This window comes from Rutidosis leptorrhynchoides, chromosome 7, assembly GCF_046630445.1.
Source record: "Rutidosis leptorrhynchoides isolate AG116_Rl617_1_P2 chromosome 7, CSIRO_AGI_Rlap_v1, whole genome shotgun sequence".
In the NCBI taxonomy this organism is placed as follows: Eukaryota; Viridiplantae; Streptophyta; class Magnoliopsida; order Asterales; family Asteraceae; genus Rutidosis; species Rutidosis leptorrhynchoides.
The window spans coordinates 360,459,051-360,471,754 of record NC_092339.1 but is presented as its reverse complement, the minus strand read 5'-3'; positions in this window follow the sequence as shown (position 1 = coordinate 360,471,754).

Below are 12,704 nucleotides of genomic sequence, written 5' to 3'. Positions count from 1 at the left end.
TTCCGACCAAATTTAAACTTTATTCTTATATGATTTCGACACAATAAGCAAAGTCTATTAAGTTGAGTCTCAAAACATTGGAACAGTTTACATGAATGCACTTGTCCTTTTTACCATTCCCGACGATTCACGAACAATTATTTGTAAATAAATATGTACAGATATATATAAATGTAAGTATATGTATATTAACTTAAAATTATGAAATATAATTTAACCATTAGAATTAAATATGTAAAAATAAGATACATGATATTAAATTTCCATTAATATTTATTGTTATATAGATATACATATATTTAAGAGATTTCTATCCAATGTAAGTTATTATGTAATAAAAATTACAAATGATAACATGTAATATAAATATATTAAAAATTAATACAACAATATTATTACTCTCAATACTATAGGAAGTATTATTATAATTATATTTACTAATTAATGAGACTAAATATAATACATATAGGTATACAGATATATCTAAATACAATCATAAATATATATACAAATATATATAGAGTTATAAGTTATAATATAATTAACATGTTATTATTATTATTTATTATTATTATTATTATATTATTATTTTTAATATCTGATTCTAATTCTGCATTCTTTAGCCGTGAATCAACAAAACAAACAAAACTCCCACTATTGCAAATTGAATACTTTTATAAAGATAGATTGATGAATACTATGCTTGTTTGAAGTTTCATTTCACTTTCACCTAACATGTGAATATGAAGTTAAAATTAATTAATAATATTATTATGTATTATTGTTCTACTTTCTGTTGTACTGAGCTATCACCTAGCTAATCTACATTTAAATTCTATTCTATTTTAGACACTTAACAAACTGGGATTATTGTCTTATTCCTTCTTCACATCATGTGTGTCATTCTCTATATATTTATATATATACTTATGCTACATATCTTGTTCTTTGTTTACACCTATACATAATAGATAGAATCAACCACCATCTATCTATTCCATCTCCTCTTTCTATTCTAGAATACCAACACCAAACACACAACCATATATCTAATTCCATTTCATGTTCAGTTGCAACCTTCTAACACCCGCCATCTTCCGCCATCTTCTCGTTATATTGAACAACATAATCGTGAATCACTTCGATCACCATTACAACCTATCACCACCTTTTATAACCGACCACTAACTTTGACCGTGAACCAAGAAACAAACATCGAACCCTCGTCACCACCATATTCAACCTTCACAATCACCTCTTAAACCACCATGTCATCGAACCTACTGCTTCTTCATTTCTTGTTTCTAGTTTAGAATATGATAAAAAAAATAGTGGTACGTGACTTTAAATAAATTGGTGACAATATTTTGGGCTATGATGATGATAGAATTTCTTTTATTGTGCTCCCCACTTGATGGTTAAAGAAAATGGTGGACCAAAGTTAGTTTCCTTTTTAATTATCAAACCATATTTTTTTTTACGCCAACCTGCAATCGTTTAGCCGATGCTATAACCTTGGACTGCTACTGCTCGATTAACAGGTTCTCTTTTGATCAGTTGAAAAACCAACGGTGAACTGCCACCGTCGACTGCCGTGCTGCGTATATTTTTTTGTTCCTTTCGTGCTGTTATTCGACAACCAAACCAGGCGTGTTTTGCTCCAGTTTCTTTTCGTTGCAAACCACGACAAAACTATTCTTTCTCTGCCAATTAAACCCACTCAAGAACACTCTAACAGCTCAATGAATTCTGATTTATGCTGCAGCCTACACCTTCTATTTTCGGTCCATTCAAGCAACCAAAGGAACCACTACTTCTTGAACAATTCAAATCACCAACCATCAACCACCATGTAATCTTTAACCAACCACCACCATCGAAGTTAACTTCCTGCTGCTACTCCCTTGTTTCTGTTTTTGTTTCGGACCAAGAGTCATCACCAATACTAGCCATTTACTATCAATCAAACCTGCAACTTGTTGACGTTATCGTAGCTGTTGCAGCTGCTAGTTTCTCTCTACTTCTATTTCGATGTCAGTCGTAAAGCATTCCACCACCAGTTACACTTTGCTTCTATTCTTGCCTGTTCGAACAAATCAGCGACCATCTCATTGTTTCTGTTTATTGCCGAGACCAAAAGGCTGCAAGAAATTCTTTAGATCTTAGATGAACTTTAACTTGGCAAATGGAAATGGGTTTAACGGTTTTTCTTTCTAAAATGCATCGAGTTTTAAATTAACTTTTATTAAGAAGTTTATCATGACACAAACATGCAAGACCCACCTTGTTTGCCACCTTTAGTGGGTGATTTAAATGATAATGATTTAGTGAGATGACGATTGTAATGAAGAAAAAAGAGTTAACAGATTGAATACGGGTTATATCCAAGGAAATCGTAATATAAATTAGGAAATACGAATTAGAGCATTGGTTAAGGGCATGAGTGTTAAGCGGGAGGTCTCAAGTTCGATCTCATGCTGTGACATTTTTTTTTTAGAAAAAGAAGGAGGTGAAAATAAGAAACAGAAATATAATGGTATGAGAATACATAGATCGAGTATTATTTAGGAAAAATCAAAACAGATACATGGTTAAGGGTGCTTGCATATAAGCGGGAGGTCACGGGTTCGAGCTTGGTTCAGGGTATTTTTTTAGAGAAAGCTTCAAAAGGGGTATACATCTTATTTCTATTATAACTATCACTAGTTATTATGATTATAATTGATATTATTATTATAATTGTTACTATCCTGATTATTATTATTGTTATTGTTATTATTAGTACTATAATTATTATTATAAGTATCATAAATGTTATTATTATTATTATCATAATTATAAGTATTATATCTATTATTATTATTATTATTATGAGTACTAGTTATGATATTATTATTAATTTTTTTTTAAAAAAAACTTTAATATTATTATCATTATGAAAATAATACGAATTACTATTATTTTCGTAAATATTAGTATTAGTATCTTTTTACAAAAAATAGAATTGTTAATATTATTTATATTATCACGAGTATTATTATTATGTAATTACTAAAAATTAATATCATAATTATCATTAACAATAAAATTAATATTTTTACAAGTATTATTATTATTATCATTGTTATTATCATTAATAGAGTTATTATTAACATAAGTATATTATTAATGTTATTATCATTATTTTTACTAATATTAACTTAGTATAATTAGAACTACTGTTTTGATAAACAAATGAAATACAAAAAATATATATATTTAACACATATAACATAACAAGATATTTTATTATATAAAAGGAATATATGAAATATAAATAAATTATTAATATAACAATAATATCATTAATAGGTGATATATATAAACTTATTCGATTACGATTATGTGTATTAATATATATACACAAATGATATAGGTTCGTGAATCCAAGGCCAACCCTGCATTGTTCAGTTGTCAATATAGTCATATGTATTTTTACTACAAAATACATTAGGTGAGTTTCATTTGCTCCCTTTTTCAATGCTTTTGCAATATATATTTTTGGGACTGAGAATACATGCGCTGCTTTTATAAATGTTTTACGAAATAGACACAAGTAATCGAAACTACATTATATGGTTGAATTATCAAAATCGAATATGCCCCTTTTTATATAGTCTGGTAATTTAAGAATTAGGGAACAGACACCCTAATTGACGCGAACTCTAAAGATAGATCTATCGGGCCCAACAAGCCCCATCCAAAGTACCGGATGCTTTAGTACTTTGAAATTTATATCATGTCCGAAGGAGGATCCCGGAATGATGGGGATATTCTTATATGCATATTGTGAATGTTGGTTACCAGGTGTTCAATCCATATGAATGATATTTTGTCTCTATGCATGGGACGTTTATTTATGAGAACTGGAAATGAAAATCTTGTGGTCTATTAAAATGATGAAAATGATTATTTATGTTAAACTAATGAACTCACCAACCTTTTGGTTGACACTTTAAAGCATGTTTATTCTCAGGTATGAAAGAAATTTTCCGCTGTGCATTAGCTCATATTAGAGACATTACTTGGAGTCATTCATGGCATATTTCAAAAGACGTTGCATTCGAGTCATTGAGTTCATCAAGATTATTATTAAGTCAATTATAGTTAGATGTATTATGAAATAGTATGCAAGCCGTCAAGTTTCGATGTAAATGGAAGATTGTCTTTTCAAAAACGAATGCAATGTTTGTAAAAATGTATCATATAGAGGTCAAGTACCTCGCGACGTAATCAACTGTTGTGAATCGTTTATAATCAGTATGGACTACGTCCGGATGGATTAGGACGGGTCCTTTCACTTAAGTCCCCGGAAGTTCCTTTGTCTCCTTCTGTTTTGCAGGTACCTGTTGATGTAGATGAGCATGTTGAAAAATAACAAGAGAAAGATGATCCATCGGAGGTTATATCGAAGAAAAGTGAAGAACCACCAGTGAAGGTGTACAAGGCACCTATCCCATACCCAAAAGCATTGAAGAAAGACAGACTCGCGATCCAATATCAGAAATTTGCAGATATGAACAAGCAAATCAGCATTAACATGCCACTCGCGGAGGTTCTTAGGGATATGCACCATTACGGGAAGTTTTTGAAAGATCTCATATCCTCGAAGGGTAAATACCACGAAGTTTCTGCCACATTCCTCCATGAGGAGTGTTCGGCTATCTTGAAAAAGCAAAATGTACCTCCAAAATTGGGAGACCCGGGTAGTTTTATCATACCATGTATCATGGGTGATTCAGTAGTGTACGATGCACTAGCCGATCTAGGTGAAATGTCCCGTTCTTATTGATTAAAAATGTTCCATATTAATTGATTTCGTTGCGAGGTTTTGACCTCTATATGAGACGTTTTTCAAAGACTGCATTCATTTTAAAACAAACCATAACCTTTATTTCATCAATAAAGGTTTAAAAAGCTTTACGTAGATTATCAAATAATGATAATCTAAAATATCCTGTTTACACACGACCATTACATAATGGTTTACAATACAAATATGTTACAACAAAATAAGTTTCTTGAATGCAGTTTTTACACAATATCATACAAGCATGGACTCCAAATCTCGTCCTTATTTAAGTATGCGACAGCGGAAGCTCTTAATAATCACCTGAGAATAAACATGCTTAAAACGTCAACAAAAATGTTGGTGAGTTATAGGTTTAACCTATATATATCAAATCGTAACAATAGACCACAAGATTTCATATTTCAATACACATCCTATACATAGAGATAAAAATCATTCATATGGTGAACACCTGGTAACCAACATTAACAAGATGCATATATATAAGAATATCCCCATCATTCCGGGACACCCTTCGGATATGATATAAATTTCGAAGTACTAAAGCATCCGGTACTTTGGATGGGGTTTGTTAGGCCCAATAGATCTATCTTTAGGATTCGCGTCAATTAGGGTGTCTGTTCCCTAATTCTTAGATTACCAGACTTAATAAAAAGGGGCATATTCGATTTCGATAATTCAACCATAGAATGTAGTTTCACGTACTTGTGTCTATTTTGTAAATCATTTATAAAACCTGCATGTATTCTCATCCCAAAAATATTAGATTTTAAAAGTGGGACTATAACTCACTTTCACAGATTTTTACTTCGTCGGGAAGTAGGACTTGGCCACTGGTTGATTCACGAACCTATAACAATATATACATATATATCAAAGTATGTTTAAACTATATTTACAACACTTTTAATATATTTTGATGTTTTAAGTTTATTAAGTCAGCTGTCCTCGTTAGTAACCTACAACTAGTTGTCCACAGTTAGATGTACAGAAATAAATCGATAAATATTATCTTGAATCAATCCACGACCCAGTGTATACGTATCTCAGTATTGATCACAACTCAAACTATATATATTTTGGAATCAACCTCAACCCTGTATAGCTAACTCCAACATTCACATATAGAGTGTCTATGGTTGTTACGAAATATATATAGATGTGTCGACATGATAGGTCGAAACATTGTATACGTGTCTATGGTATCTCAAGATTACATAATATACAATACAAGTTGATTAAGTTATGGATGGAATAGATTTGTTACCAATTTTCACGTAGCTAAAATGAGAAAAATTATCCAATCTTGTTTTACCCATAACTTCTTCATTTTAAATCCGTTTTGAGTGAATCAAATTGCTATGGTTTCATATTGAACTGTATTTTATGAATCTAAACAGAAAAGTATAGGTTTATAGTCAGAAAAATAAGTTACAAGTCTTTTTTGTAAAGGTAGTCATTTCAGTCGAAAGAACGACGTCTAGATGACCATTTTAGAAAACATACTTCTACTTTGAGTTTAACCATAATTTTTGGATATAGTTTCATGTTCATAATAAAAATCATTTTCTCAGAATAACAACTTTTAAATCAAAGTGTATCATAGTTTTTAATTAACTAACCCAAAACAGCCCGCGGTGTTACTACGACGGCATAAATCCGGTTTTACGGTGTTTTTCGTGTTTCCAGGTTTTAAATCATTAAGTTAGCATATCATATAGATATAGAACATGTGTGTAGTTAATTTTAAAAGTCAAGTTAGAAGGATTAACTTTTGTTTGCGAACAAGTTTAGAATTAACTAAACTATGTTCTAGTGATTACGAGTTTAAACCTTCGAATAAGATAGTTTTATATATATGAATCGAATGATGTTATGAACATCATTACTACCTCAAGTTTAGTAGGTAAACCTACTGGAAGTGACAAGAAATGATCTAGCTTCAAAGGATCTTGGATGGCTTGAAAGTTCTTGAAGTAGGATCATGACACAAAAACAAGTTCAAGTAAGATTTTTACTCGAATTAAGATAGTTTATAGTTATAGAAATTGAATCAAAGTTTGAATATGAATATTACCTTGAATAAGAAAGATAACCTACTGTATATAACAAAGGTTTCTTGATCTTAGATGATTACTTGGAATGGATTAGAAAGCTTGGAAGTAAATTAGTAAACTTGAAGGGATTTTTGAAGTGTTCTTGAAGTGTTCTTCCTATGATGATTATAGCTTGATTCTTGAAGTGATTTTTGATGAAGATGATGATTAACTACTGGAAAAATACGTTCATAATAGTGTGTGTGTGTTGAGAGAGAATTAGAAAGAGAATTGGAAGTGAAATGGAGTGAATGATGAGTGGTAATTGGTGTGTGGTGAGTGGGGTTAAAAGGAGTTCTAGTTAGTTGACTAGCTCATGGTAGAACTTAAAATTGATTAGTCATACATGACATAATCAAGTATGGAATCCCATGCTAGTTCCTATTGGTATATACTCATAGTAAGTACGTTTTGAAGCTGTGTATAATACGGGTAAGAATACGACTAGAATTCTTGATGAAAGAAAAGAGTGGAAAAGTAACTGTAACCATTTTCGTTAAGTATGAGTGTTTTGATATATGTCTTGAAGTCTTCCAAAAGTATTTTAATACATCTAAATACACTACTTGTATATACATTTTAACTGAGTCGTTAAGTCATCGTTAGTCGTTACATGTAAGTGTTGTTTTGAAACCTTTAAGTTAACGATCTCAATTAATGTTGTTAACCCATTGTTTATTATATCTAATGAGATGTTAAATTATTATATTATCATGATATTATGATATATTATTATATCTTAATATGATATATATACATTTAAATGTCGTTACAACGATAATCGTTACATATATGTCTCGTTTCGAAATCCTTAAGTTAGTAGTCTTGTTTATATGTATATAACTCATTGTTAATATACTTATGGAGATACTTACTTATCATAATCTCATGTTAACCATATGTATATCCATATATATATCGTCATGTCATTTTTACAAGTTTTAACGTTCGTGAATCGCCGGTCAACTTGGGTGGTCAATTGTCTATATGAAACATATTTCAATTAATCAAGTCTTAACAAGTTTGATTGCTTAACATGTTGGAAACATTTAATCATGTAAATATCAATCTTAATTAATATATATAAACATGGAAAAGTTCGGGTCACTACACTAGGTGCAAGTGTTAACCTAATGCCTTACTCGTTATATTTAAAACTTGACTTAGGAGACTTGAAACCAACCCGGATGGGTATTCGATTAGCAAACCAATCATTTGATACACCCATAGGTATAGCCGAGGATATTCTCGTAAAAGTTGGCTCACTTATCTTTCCCGTCGATTTTGTGATTTTAGAAATGCAAGAGGACACAAAAGTTCCTATCATTTTAGGACGTCCTTTTCTTAACACCGCAGATGCTATCATTAATATCCAAAAAGAACAATTAAGTCTAGGTGTGGGAAACGATAGAGTAATTTGTCACATTGACAAAGCCATGAAACGACCCACTTCCACCGATGACTCTCGTTTTCAAATTGAAGTTATAGACCTTTGTGTTGAGAATGAATTGCAGGAGCTACTTGAAATTGATATCCCGGGGCTAACCCAGGTAAGTGAAAGTGAATACTTCAATATTGATGAAGATTTTGATGAGTTGATGAAGGTGGTCACGGATGATGAGACCATAGAAGAAGTAATTCCCAAGGAAGAGGAATCATTTGAAGATATCGGAAATAAAGATAGATTCCGTATAAAGAATTCCTTGGAAGAACCACTCGTACTAGAGCTTAAAGAGCTACCTAAACACTTGGAGTATGCTTATCTCGAAGGTACATCTGAATTATCGGTAATTATTGCTTCACATCTTTCCGGTAGCGAGAAGGATAGGTTAATCTCTGTTTTGAAAACCCATAAAAAGGCTATAGCCTGGAAAACGACCGACATTCCAGGGATAAACCCGTCTTATTGTACACATAAAATTCTCCTTGAGAATGACTTCAAACCAGTAGTACAAAGACAACGTAGGCTAAATCCCAACATGAAAGAGGTTGTTAAAAAGGAGGTAGTCAAGCTTCTTGACGCCGGGTTAATCTACCCCATCTCCGATAGTCCTTGGGTTAGTCCAGTACAAGTAGTACCCAAAAAGGGGGGTACAACTGTTATTGTAAATGAAAAGGACGAACTCGTTCCAACTAGAACGGTTATCGACTGGAGAGTCTGTATTGATTACAGACGTCTCAATGATGCCACTAGAAAGGATCATTTCCCGTTGCCTTTTATTGATCAAATGATTGAACGATTAGCGGGGAAAGAATATTATTGCTTTTTAGATGGTTTCTTCGGTTACTTCCAAATTCCAATTGATCCCAACAACCAAGAAAAGACCACATTCACTTGTCCTTTCGGTACCTTTGCCTATCGCCGCATGCCGTTTGGTTTATGTAATGCACCCGGAACCTTTCAAAGGTGCATGATGGTAATTTTTGATGATATGGTAGAGGATTGTATGGAAGTCTTCATGGATGACTTTTCCGTGTTTGGAGACTCCTTTGAATCATGTCTTTTTAACCTTAAACGTATGCTTATCCGATGTGAGAAAGCAAACTTGGTCCTGAATTGGGAAAAATACCACTTCATGGTGAAGGAGGGCATTGTACTTGGGCACAAGATATCTCGTGCGCGAATAGAGGTAGATAAAGCTAAAATTGAAGTTATTTCTAAGCTACCTATACCGTCGAATGTTAAGGCCATTAGAAGTTTTCTTGATCACGCGGGATTCTATATGCGATTTATCAAAGATTTCTCTAAAATCGCCCGCCCAATGACCATACTTCTTGAAAAGGATGCTCCATTTGACTTTGATTCTAATTGCGAGAATGCATTCTCCATTCTAAAGTCAAAACTCACACAAGCCCCTATTATCGTATCTCCGGATTGGAGTATGCCTTTTGAGTTAATGTGTGACGCGAGCGACTATGCCTTAGGTGCTGTCTTAGAACAACGACCCGATAATCATTTTCGTCCAATTTATTATGCGAGTAAAACTCTAACGGGAGCTCAAATTAATTATACCACCACGGAAAAGGAGCTCCTAGCGGTTGTTTATGCGTTTGATAAATTTCGGTCATATTTGGTGTTGTCCAAGACCATTGTTTACACGGACCATTCGGCGCTTAAATACCTATTCTCGAAACTAGATGCAAAGCATCGTCTCATACGTTGGGTTCTTTTACTTCAAGAATTTGACATTGAGATACGTGATAAGAAAGGAGCCAAGAATCTAGCCGCCGACCATTTATCCCGACTTGAAAATCCTGAATTAGAGAAACTCGATAATACAATCATCAAGGACACATTTCCTGACGAATCTCTAATGAGGGTTGACAAGGAATCTGAAATCCCATGGTTTGCCCATTTTGCAAACTATCTTGCTTCAGGCATTCTTCAAAAAGGACTTTCTTATCAACAAAAGAAGAAATTCTTTGCGGATTTGAAGTCCTATTTCTGGGAACACCCCGACCTATTTCGTGTTGGTGCGGAACAAGTAATTCGCCGTTGTGTGTACAGAAAAGAGGCTCAACAAATTCTTGAGCATTTCCATCAAGGGCCAACCGGCGGTCATTTCGGACCAAACCACACCGAAAGAAAAATCCTTGACTCGGGCTTTTATTGGTCCACGATCTTTAAAGATGCCCATAATTTCGTTCGGACTTGTAATGCATGTCAACGAACGGGCAACATCATGAAAAAGGATGAGATGCCTCAAACCGGCATCCAAGTTTGTGAAATCTTTGATATTTGGGGAATCGATTTTATGGGACCATTTCCAAGTTCTCATAAGTGCAAGTACATCTTAGTAGCCGTTGACTATGTATCTAAATGGGCTGAAGCGAAATCTTTGCCTACAAATGATGCTAGAGTGGTGGTAAACTTCTTGAAAAATCTCTTCTCGCGCTTTGGAATTCCAAAGACGCTCATATCCAATCGAGAGACACATTTTGCCAACAACCTTCTTGAAAAGGTGTTGAAGAAGTATGGCGTAACTCATCGTTTCTCTACTCTGTACCACCCGCAAACAAGTGGTCAAGTGGAGAACACAAATCGTGCCTTGAAACGCATACTTGATAAGACGGTTGATAACAACCCTAAGATTTGGCAACGCAAGTTAGATGACGCGTTGTGGGCTTTTTGAACTGTGTTTAAAACACCTATCGGTACCACACCATTTAAGCTTGTATATGGTAAAGTGTGCCATCTTCAGGTTGAAATGGAACATAGAGCATACTGGGCGTTGAAGCTTTGCAATTTAGATATGGAAAAGGCTGGTGAAAACCGATTCATGCAAATGCATGAATTGGAAGAATTAAGATTGGAAGCATACGAGAATTCAAGTTTGTATAAGGAGAAAACAAAAAGGTGGCATGATGCCCGACTAAAAGGAATGAAAGAGTTCGAAACCAGTGACAAAGTTTTGGTTTTTAACTCACGATTTAAATTTTCTCCGGGAAAGTTGAAGTCCCGATGGACGGGACCTTATTTGGTGAAACAAGCATTTCCATCGGGATATGTTGAATTGGTTGGAAACGGGAACACGTTTAAAGTGAATGGTCATCGATTAGAACTCTATTTTGATGGAGTGAACACCACGGTTCAAGATGACTTCACTTTCTCCTCCAAAGCTAATTAGCTTGGGAAGGAGTCGCGTGAACGACTCGCTAATAAACTTCACAAATTGTAAATAGTCCCATGCGTGTGTCTCTTTTCTTAGGATTGATTGTTTTAAGTGATTTTTCGAGCTTTAGTACGAACAAAGTTGTTTAGGGACCTTCCGCAATGTTTAAAATGCAGAAAAAACATCGAAAACTGGTGAAACAGGGCCAGATGCGCCGCATCTATGATGGATGCGCCGCATCTGAAGACAAGAAAAAGTCCGAAATTTTTAAATGCGCCGAGTTTGGGTCATGCGCCGCTTTTATCCACCAGATGCGCCGCATCTGTGTCTGAATATTGCAGCCTGCCTATTTTTTTTGCACAAATACAGGAGTTTATCAATTATTCTCATTTTTTCACCTACAACTCCGACTCTCATCTCATTTTCTCTCAAAGTTTCCATCTCTAAACACTAAATCAACCGATTAATCTCATCTCTGAGCATCTAATCCGACTATCAACATGAGAAAGGTAAGATTAATCTTCATTTCTTCATGATTCTTATGTTCTTCATTCTCAAATTCTGATTTAGCTTGTTCTAAGTGTGGGGATGTTTGAATATTCATGTTTTTGGTCATTATATGCTTGTATTGTTGTTACTAATCCTTATTCATGCTCGAATTTCATGATTGATTGCTCAAATCTTTACTTTAGAAATTAGGGTTCTTCATGAATTTAGGGGTTTCGAATTTTTGACCATTAATTGATAAAATTGAGATGTTTTGAAGTTTAATTACTAGCGTACACTATCAATTTTCCTAGAACCCTTGTTGAAACACATGATTTTGAATAAATTGAGAATTAGGGTTTTTGAATTGGGAATTTTGACTTTTGTTGACTCGTAAGTGTTCTAAGAGGAATTAAAGCAATTTATTGATTATGCTAAACTCATATATGCCTTAACTTAGTGTTTGTTCGAATTGAAAGGATTATTTGTGAAAGTTAAGGATTGTATGCTTAGGCTTTTTGATGAAATTGTTGACTTGAGTTGACTTTAATGTGCTAAATGAATGAAAACCATTGATTGCATATTGTTTGACATGCTTATTGGTGAATGCTAATGGTTCCATATATTTGTTTTGGTGAAACTAATTATGCTAGATAT